This window comes from Prionailurus bengalensis, chromosome E3 (assembly GCF_016509475.1).
Source record: "Prionailurus bengalensis isolate Pbe53 chromosome E3, Fcat_Pben_1.1_paternal_pri, whole genome shotgun sequence".
NCBI lineage: Eukaryota > Metazoa > Chordata > Mammalia > Carnivora > Felidae > Prionailurus > Prionailurus bengalensis.
The window spans coordinates 23,538,667-23,546,538 of NC_057357.1; positions in this window are offsets into that span (position 1 = coordinate 23,538,667).

The following is a 7,872-nucleotide window of genomic DNA, read 5'->3' on the forward strand; positions in this document are numbered from 1 at the left end:
GATGGGTGACTGGAGGTATTCAAGGAAGCAGAAATTTGTTCTGAGGTTGGTGGGGACCAGGGGATTGACTGGTTGTGGGAGGTTGGCAAGGAACCATGGATAGCTAGTCTATTGTCTCCCCAAAGATCTCTTTGCTTTTCTTCTCTTTCTCATGTTCTTATTTAAATCCTGTCATGTCACTGGGTTGAATCACTCTCTGAGCTTGACAGAGTTCCTTCATGAAAACATAACCCAGAAGATCTACCAAGGAAGCCTGTCACTGCGGAATAATAGCTGGTCTTTATTTTCTCATATGTGCTTTTCTGAGATTTTCTAATCTACAGCATGTAGCAGGTTTCTGTTTGTGCTGAACCAGCATACTTTCTTCCTTCCTGTGAGAGCAGTACCCTAGTGGGCAATCTCTTCTTACCCCACTGTCTTTCAGTATATTTTGGGGGGGAAAGGAGGCTGCTCCCCCAATGCAGAAACAGCCAAGTGATCCAGGTCTGGCCAGCCACAGTGTTTCATCTGTTTGGCCACAGTGATCAGTTCAAGAAAAGACCGGTGACTCAATTATGTCCAGTGCAAATCCATAAACCCATGGGATAACTTTTTTTTTTTTTAAATAGTTGTAAGAGATAAACTCTCTTTCTTTTGGGGGTGCCGAGAGATGGGGTACATGTCTGGGGCTTCCAGCATCCATTGTCCCCCTGTAAGGGGGTGTGTCTGAGAATGGAGTTAACACAGTATAGCCCAGGGGAGAGGCAGAAAGTAAGAGTCCTGATCTTATCATTTCAGCCTCTGGATCCAGCCATACCTGAAGATGGAGATGCATTTCTGGTTGTCAGAGCTGAAATTTATTTCTTTTTTCTCAATCCAACTTGAGTTAGGTTTTTGACACTTGCAGACAAGGTTCCTAACACAGTATGTATCACTCTTGTATAAATACAAATGAAAATTTGTAACATAACATTAATAATGTTATGAAACAGAAATAATGTTATGTTAATAACATTAATATTGTTATGAAAAGAGAACAAAAGACAACCACCAGATTCCTGAGTACATGCAGTCAACAAACAGCTGTCAAACAATAGTTTGTCAAACAAACACCCGCAGGTCTGGCTAGAGAGATGAGAACAGCAGCTGGGAAGTTTCCTCCAGAAGTGTTCCTGGAGGAGGGTGAGGGAATATTTGAACAATCAGTTCTGTTTCACCTTCTCCTCCTGATCTTTCCAGTTTCCAACTGGGCACAATGAGACTCCTTCAGTATGTAGCCTGCAATTAAAGCACATGTCTCAGGAATCTTGCCGATCCAGGCCCCTTCTCCACCCTGGGCTGGTCCTGCCTTGGGAGAAAAGAAGCTGAGATGGGTCTGTAGCTGGCTGGGAAGTGGCAGTAGCTGCGTGGGGAGACTGAGCCTGGCGGTGACCTTCCCAGGAGAGTCATCCTGAAAGATGCCTGGCCGGCCATCTCCTGGGGCTGCCTCAGTGGAGGAGGGAAGGGACAGAGCCAGGGCGATATTTGACTCTTGAGGGCATTTCCTAGAACACCATGTTGCTTTTAGGATGCTGTTAACATCCACATCATACCTATCTTACTACCCACTCATCATTTTCTTCCTTTACCGAGATTTTTTTTTTTCCAGAGAGAAACAGCGTGAGTGGGGGGACAGGGAGACCAGAGAGAGAGGGAGACAGAGAATCCCAAGTAGGCCGAGCCTGATGCAGGGCTTGAACTCACGAAACTGCGAGATTGTGACCTGAGACATCTTCTCTGAGATTTAAAAAAATTGAGCAAAATCATGCGTTCTAGAGGAGCACATAAAACACCATGTTTGGTTAAATAAAAAACAAACAGGAAAGCAGCCAGCCCTGTGTGCACCACCGTTTAAGATGAGAAATCGATCATTTCCAGCCAGCTCTTCGTCGCCCTGTGTCCCTCTGACCACCTCCACTCCCACCCCGCAGAAGTTTCTGCCATCCGGTCATCATTGCATCTTGCTTTTCTTCATGGTTGCATTTACCATTTTTGTTTCTTTTTTTAATTTTTAAAGATGTTTTTAATGTTTATTTTTGAGACAGAGAAAGAAAGAGAGCACAAGAGGAGGAGGGGCAGAGAGAGAGAGACACACACACAGAACCTGAAGCAAGTTCCAGGCTCCAAGTTGTCAGCACAGAACCTGATGCAGGGCTTAAAACCATGAACCACAAGATCATAACCTGAGCTGAAGTCTGACGCTTAATTGACTGAGCCACCCACTCAGGCACCACGAAGTCTATTTATTTTGAGAAAGAGAGGGAGAGAGAGAGGGAGAGGGAGAGGGAGAGAGAAAGAGGGAGAGAGAGAGAGGGAGAGAGAGAGGGAGAGAGAGAGAGAGAGAGAGAGAGAGAGAATGAGAACGCAAGCAGGGGAGGGGCAGAGAGAGAGAATCCTAGGCAGGCTCTGTGCTGTCAGCACGGAGCCAGATGTGGGGGCTCCATCTCACGAACAGTGAGATCATGACCTGCGCTGAAATCGAGTCAGATTCTTAACTGACTGAGCCACCCAGGTGCCCTGCCATTTTTCTTTAAGTAGATTTATTTTTCGACCCTTTTTTATTGGGTCAAAATCCATATAATGTAAGGTTAACGCATTTAAGGTGTACAGTTCACTGCATTTGGTGCATTCGCCTGTATCTAGTTCCCAAACATTTTCACTGTCCTGAAAAGAAAGGCTGTATCCATTACAGCCACTTCCTATTCTCCCCTTCCCCTAACCCTGGCAAGTGTGAATCTACTTTGTCTCTATACATGTGCTTGTTGGGAGTATTTCATATAAAGGGAATCATACGATATGTGGTCTTTATTTTTTTTCTCGAGAGAGAGAGAGAGAGAGAGAGAACATGTACAATTGGGGGAGGGACAGAGAGAGAGAGAGAGAGAGAGAGAGGGAGAGAGAATCCCAAGCAGGTTCCCCACTGACAGTGCAGAGCCTGATGTGAGGCTCCAACTCACAAACTTCGAGATCATGACCTGAGCCGAAGTTGGGTGCCTAATTGACTGAGCCACCCAGGCGCCCACACAATATGTGGTCTTATGTCCTTGGCTTTTTTCACTTAATGTAATAGTTCCGAGGTTCATCCATACTGTCTTTGTGTGACAGTACTTCACTCCTTTATAAGGCTGATATTTTACTAATGAAAAATAATGGTATTAAATGAGATCATAATCGTAAATAATATAGACACACATATAGAAAAGCTGGAAATATATATTCTATAAATCTAGATAAATAATAGAATAATAATAACTAATAAAATAATTATCTTAAGAGGAAACTCTTTTATTACCCCTTCTCCTCTGCCTGTAACACTCTTCTCCCAAATATATCTGCATGAAGGACTCCCTCAAGCAGCTCGGAGGACGCATTTGCAAGGTCTCCCCTGACTAAATAGCATTATGACTGACGCCTCTGCAAACTCCTAGTCCCCCTTACCCTGCCCCACATTCTCTGTCTCCCATAGTACTTCTTACCTTCTGCCATGCTCTGTCATCCATTTCTTTTATTGCTCATTATTATCATTATTTATTTATTTTTTTTTGTCTACCTGTCCTCCTAGGAGGGTATAGGTTCCACGAGGGCAGGGGGTTTGTTTGCTTGACTCACAGATGCATCCCCAGCCCCCCACCCAACAGTACTAGTCCACTGGTGGACAAAATATCCACATCCTGATCTCTGAAGCCTGTGGAAGTTACCTACTAGGGCACAAATGGAAGCTTTGCAGATGCGGGAGATCATCCCAGGATACCTGGGTGCACCCTAGATGTAATCCCAAGTGTCCTTATAAAAAGGAGATTTGGGTGCCTCCGAAGAAATCAATGTAACAACTGAAGCAAGATACTAGTCTGCTGTCTTTGAAGATGATGGAGGGGGCCAGGAGCCAAGGAATGTAGTTTTAGAAGCTCACAGAAGGGAAGGAAGACTTCCCTACAGCATTTTGAGGGGGCACAAGCCTGCTGACACCTTGATCTTTGTCCCATAAGACTCTTCAAAGCTCTGACTTCCGGGAACTGTAAGGGAATAAATTTCTGTGCTTTTTAAGCCACTGACTTTGTGGTAGTTTGCTATCGTATCCACGGGAAACTATTGCAGTGCTCGATAAACAGTCGTTGAATGAATAAACACTTGTTGAGCCAGTGACTAAAGGAGACACCAGTATTGCTTATACTAAGTAGAAGGTAACAGCAAACAAAGGCAGTGTAAACACAACGGAGCCGCTAAAGTCGGGGCTGCAGGCTTTGAGACAGCTCTCTCTCTCTGTTAAGCAAGAGAGCTTTGCAGGTGCAGGAGAGCGTTAAGACACCCATGAGCACCAAACTGGGACTGGATGTCTTCGCACATTGGAACATGGAGTGGTTTTCTTATTCCATTGGCCCATGATACTTTAACACTTCCATTTGGTGGTCAGGGGAGGGCAGTCACCACCGACTTTACAGAGATGAGGATATCTGTGCTCCGTCTGGGAAGAGGAGTGGAGAAAGAGAGAGGGCAGCACGTGGCATAGCTATTGAATTTGTCTGTCAACCTAAAGTCAGCACCACAGGCTAAGTCCTGTGACTTGGGAAGTGTAGCCAAGGTGCTGGGGAACTGCCGGAGGCTTCTAACCAGGAAGTGCCTTTGTCCAGCCTGCCCTCTGGAGACATCCTCCTGGTTTAGCCTGGAACAGGGGTGGGAGGCAGAAGGTCTGGGAGACAGGGAGATCTGTGAGGGGGAGAGGGCCTCGTGCTCCAGGCTCCTTCATGTTTATTTTTGAGAAAGAGAGAGAAAGAGAGACAGATAGCACGAGTGGGGAAGGGCCAGGGAGAGAGGGAGACACAGACTCTAAAGCAGGCTCCAGGCTCTGAGCACAGAGGCTGACGCAGGGCTCAAACCCACAAACTGTGAGATCATGACCCGAGCCGAAGTCGGATGCTTAACAGACTGAGCCACCCGGGAACCCGTGGTCTGAGCTCCTTTCCATCCTCCAGCTGTTTCCTTCTTTGATGTAATTGCTTGATGAAGACCACAGTGTCTGTGAGGCCCAGGCCTCTCTACTGAGTTTGCGACAGAGGTGGGGTCTTTTTCCACTCTCTACTTAGGGTGCAGGCTGCTGACTTTGAGGTGTCTCTGTCATCAGGGAGATGTTCTGTGGGCTGTGGGACACTTGAGTCTGGAACTCCAGGGGCCCGGAAGGGAGGTCAGAAGAGCAGTGAGGGTGACAGTTTGAGAACAAGGGAAAATTAAGAACAAATATTCCTGTGACCTGCAAATGGAGTCATTTTCCCTTGGAGTCAATAACTCCTGGTCACTGTGGCTGCTCATCAAAGGGGTCTAGGAATGAAGGGGTTCTCCCCTCTCTCCTCCTCCGTCCTGGCATGAGAGGGCCCTTGGGCTGAGCAGGCTGGGCCAGAAGCCAGAGAGGACCGGCGGGGGCTTCCTTGGGGGCAAGGGGACTTGGCCTCTGGGGAAAAGCTTCCATCTGAAAGGCAGTGCACCCAGCAATAAGCACACAAGCTCTGGGGGCAGGCCCGGGCCTCTCAGTTACTAGTGATGGGGGCAGGAGCAGAGCTCTGCGCCTCGCTTTCCCTATTTGCAAGATTCCATACTCTGCATATGAAGTGCTTAGCAGAATTCCTGGCAAAGAATAGGTGATATTAGCCATTATTATGATTGTTATTGTTTTTATTGGCTCTGTACACTTTTCCTAAATGCCATCACTGTACTCAGCCCTGTCCCCATCCAGGGACAAGGAGATAACGCATCCTGCCTTCAGAGGGTGCACTGTTTATTGAGAGATACAGACAGATCGATACAAATGATATCAGGGATGGAAATTCTACACTGGAGGGAGCTCTAACTTCCTGGGGGTGGGGGGACAGGGGAGGGTGTGGGAAGACCTTACATGAGTGGTGACATTTGTACCTTGCCCGGGAGAACGAGCAGAGGAAGAGAGAAGGCAGCCCTTGGCATTGCAGGCACATGAGCCCTGAGGTTGGTCGCCAGGCAGGAAGGAGATGGCTGGAGCCATAGGGTGCGAGCTATGCTCCCGGGGGGTGGGGAGAGGGGAGAAATGGGTGGCTGCTGACTCCACATGGTCTTGTCTTCACCTTTGGCAAAGCCAGCAGCAACTCCAGCCTCGCCGGAGTCTTCTTGCCTGTGACATCATGCTGAGGCTGGTCAATTCTAGGAATCTGAGGACAGGGCCCACACCCCTCCTGCCTTGGAGGAGGAGGAGGAGGAGGAGGAAGCTGTCTCTGGGCAATGCCCGGGCAGCCGTGCACCACAAGGCACCTGTCAGCACTGGCTGCGGCCACCCCAGCCCAGCATGGACAGGAGCCAGGCTTGCACCCTCTGTAACCCGATGCTTGCCTGCATCAGCCCTGGCTTCTGAGCCCACTCCTCAGGGGAGCTCCAGCCAGCCTGGGGTCACAGTGACCTCCTCCCTGCTGGCTGCTGTGTCTCCTTACAGCACCCCACCCAGAGAGGTTCAATGGAACCACTGAATGGGGCAGAGAGGGCTATTGCAGCCACTGACCTGGAGTCAGGTTAGACTGGGAGTCCCTAGGACCCAGGGAGGGGCCCACAGCCCCTGCTCTCTCACCTCCACTAGCAACCGTCCTGGTGCTGGGCACAGTCCTGAAATGCAGGCCTCTCTGCACTCATGGATGAAGGACCTCCTTCTGCCCTGTAGCCGGATATTGAGCCTTCCCTCTTCCCACCTGAACTGACACGAGCCTCACGTTTAAAAGGCACAGGCTCTGGAGCACCTCGGCGGCTCAGTCGGTTAAATGTCCGACTTCGGCCCAGGTCATGATCTCACAGTTCGTGAGTTTGAGCCCCGTGTCGGGCTCTGTGCTGACAGTTCAGAGCCTGGAGCCTGCTTCGGATTCTGTGTCTCCCTGTCTCTCTGACCCTCTCCTGCTCACGCTCTCTCTCTCAAAAATAAATAAACATTAAAAAAAAAAAAGGCATAGATGCTGATTGGATGCAAAATGATGGAGTGATAAAGTGCACAAGTTCTGGAGTCATACTGCCTAGGTTCAAATCCCTGGCACGATTTGGCAACTTCGTAGCTATGTCACCTCTGATGAGTAATTTAGCCTTTCTTTGCCTCAGTTTCTTCATCCATACAATGGGATAATAGGACCTCCTTAATTTGCTAATCCAGGGATTGACAGATTTTTCTCTGTGAAGGGCCAGAGGATAAATATTTTACACTTTGTGAACCTAGGGTCTCTGTTGCAACTGCTCAACTCCGCTAGCGCTAGCGGCTGGCACAGACAATATGCAAATGCATGGGTGTGGCTGTGTTCCAATAAAACTTTATTTACGGACACGGAAAATGGGATCTTCTATCATTTTCATGAGTCACAAAACAGTCTTCTGATATTTTTAGCCACTTAAAAGTGAAATAAAAAAAAAAAACATCCCTAGGTCATGAGCACACACAGGATTTGGCCTGCGGGTTATAGTTGCCCCATCTCTAAGTGCTTAGAACAGCGCCCAGCACACTGTTGCTGAGCTAACATTGAATTAAACACACCTACTGTGTGCTTAATCCGTGTTAGGTATTACCACGTTGGAAGGTGTGAGCGGTTGTCTGCTGTGGTTGGCTTGCTGGGGAGGAGCAGGCCTTGCGTGGGGGAGGGGGGCCTGTCTGGGAGGGAGAGATGCTGAGGTGAGTTACCAGATGATCCTTTATACCTTGGGCCACCACTGGACAGGGGTGTCCATCCAGCAAGGCCCTTGAACGAGCCTTTCTGTGCTTGGGTAAGGGGCCCAGGGCACTGGCTTGGCTCCCCAGAACATGGCCCCACCCCTGCCTCCTGTCACATCCCCAGACCTCCCCACCCCTGTTGCACCCTCCCCACT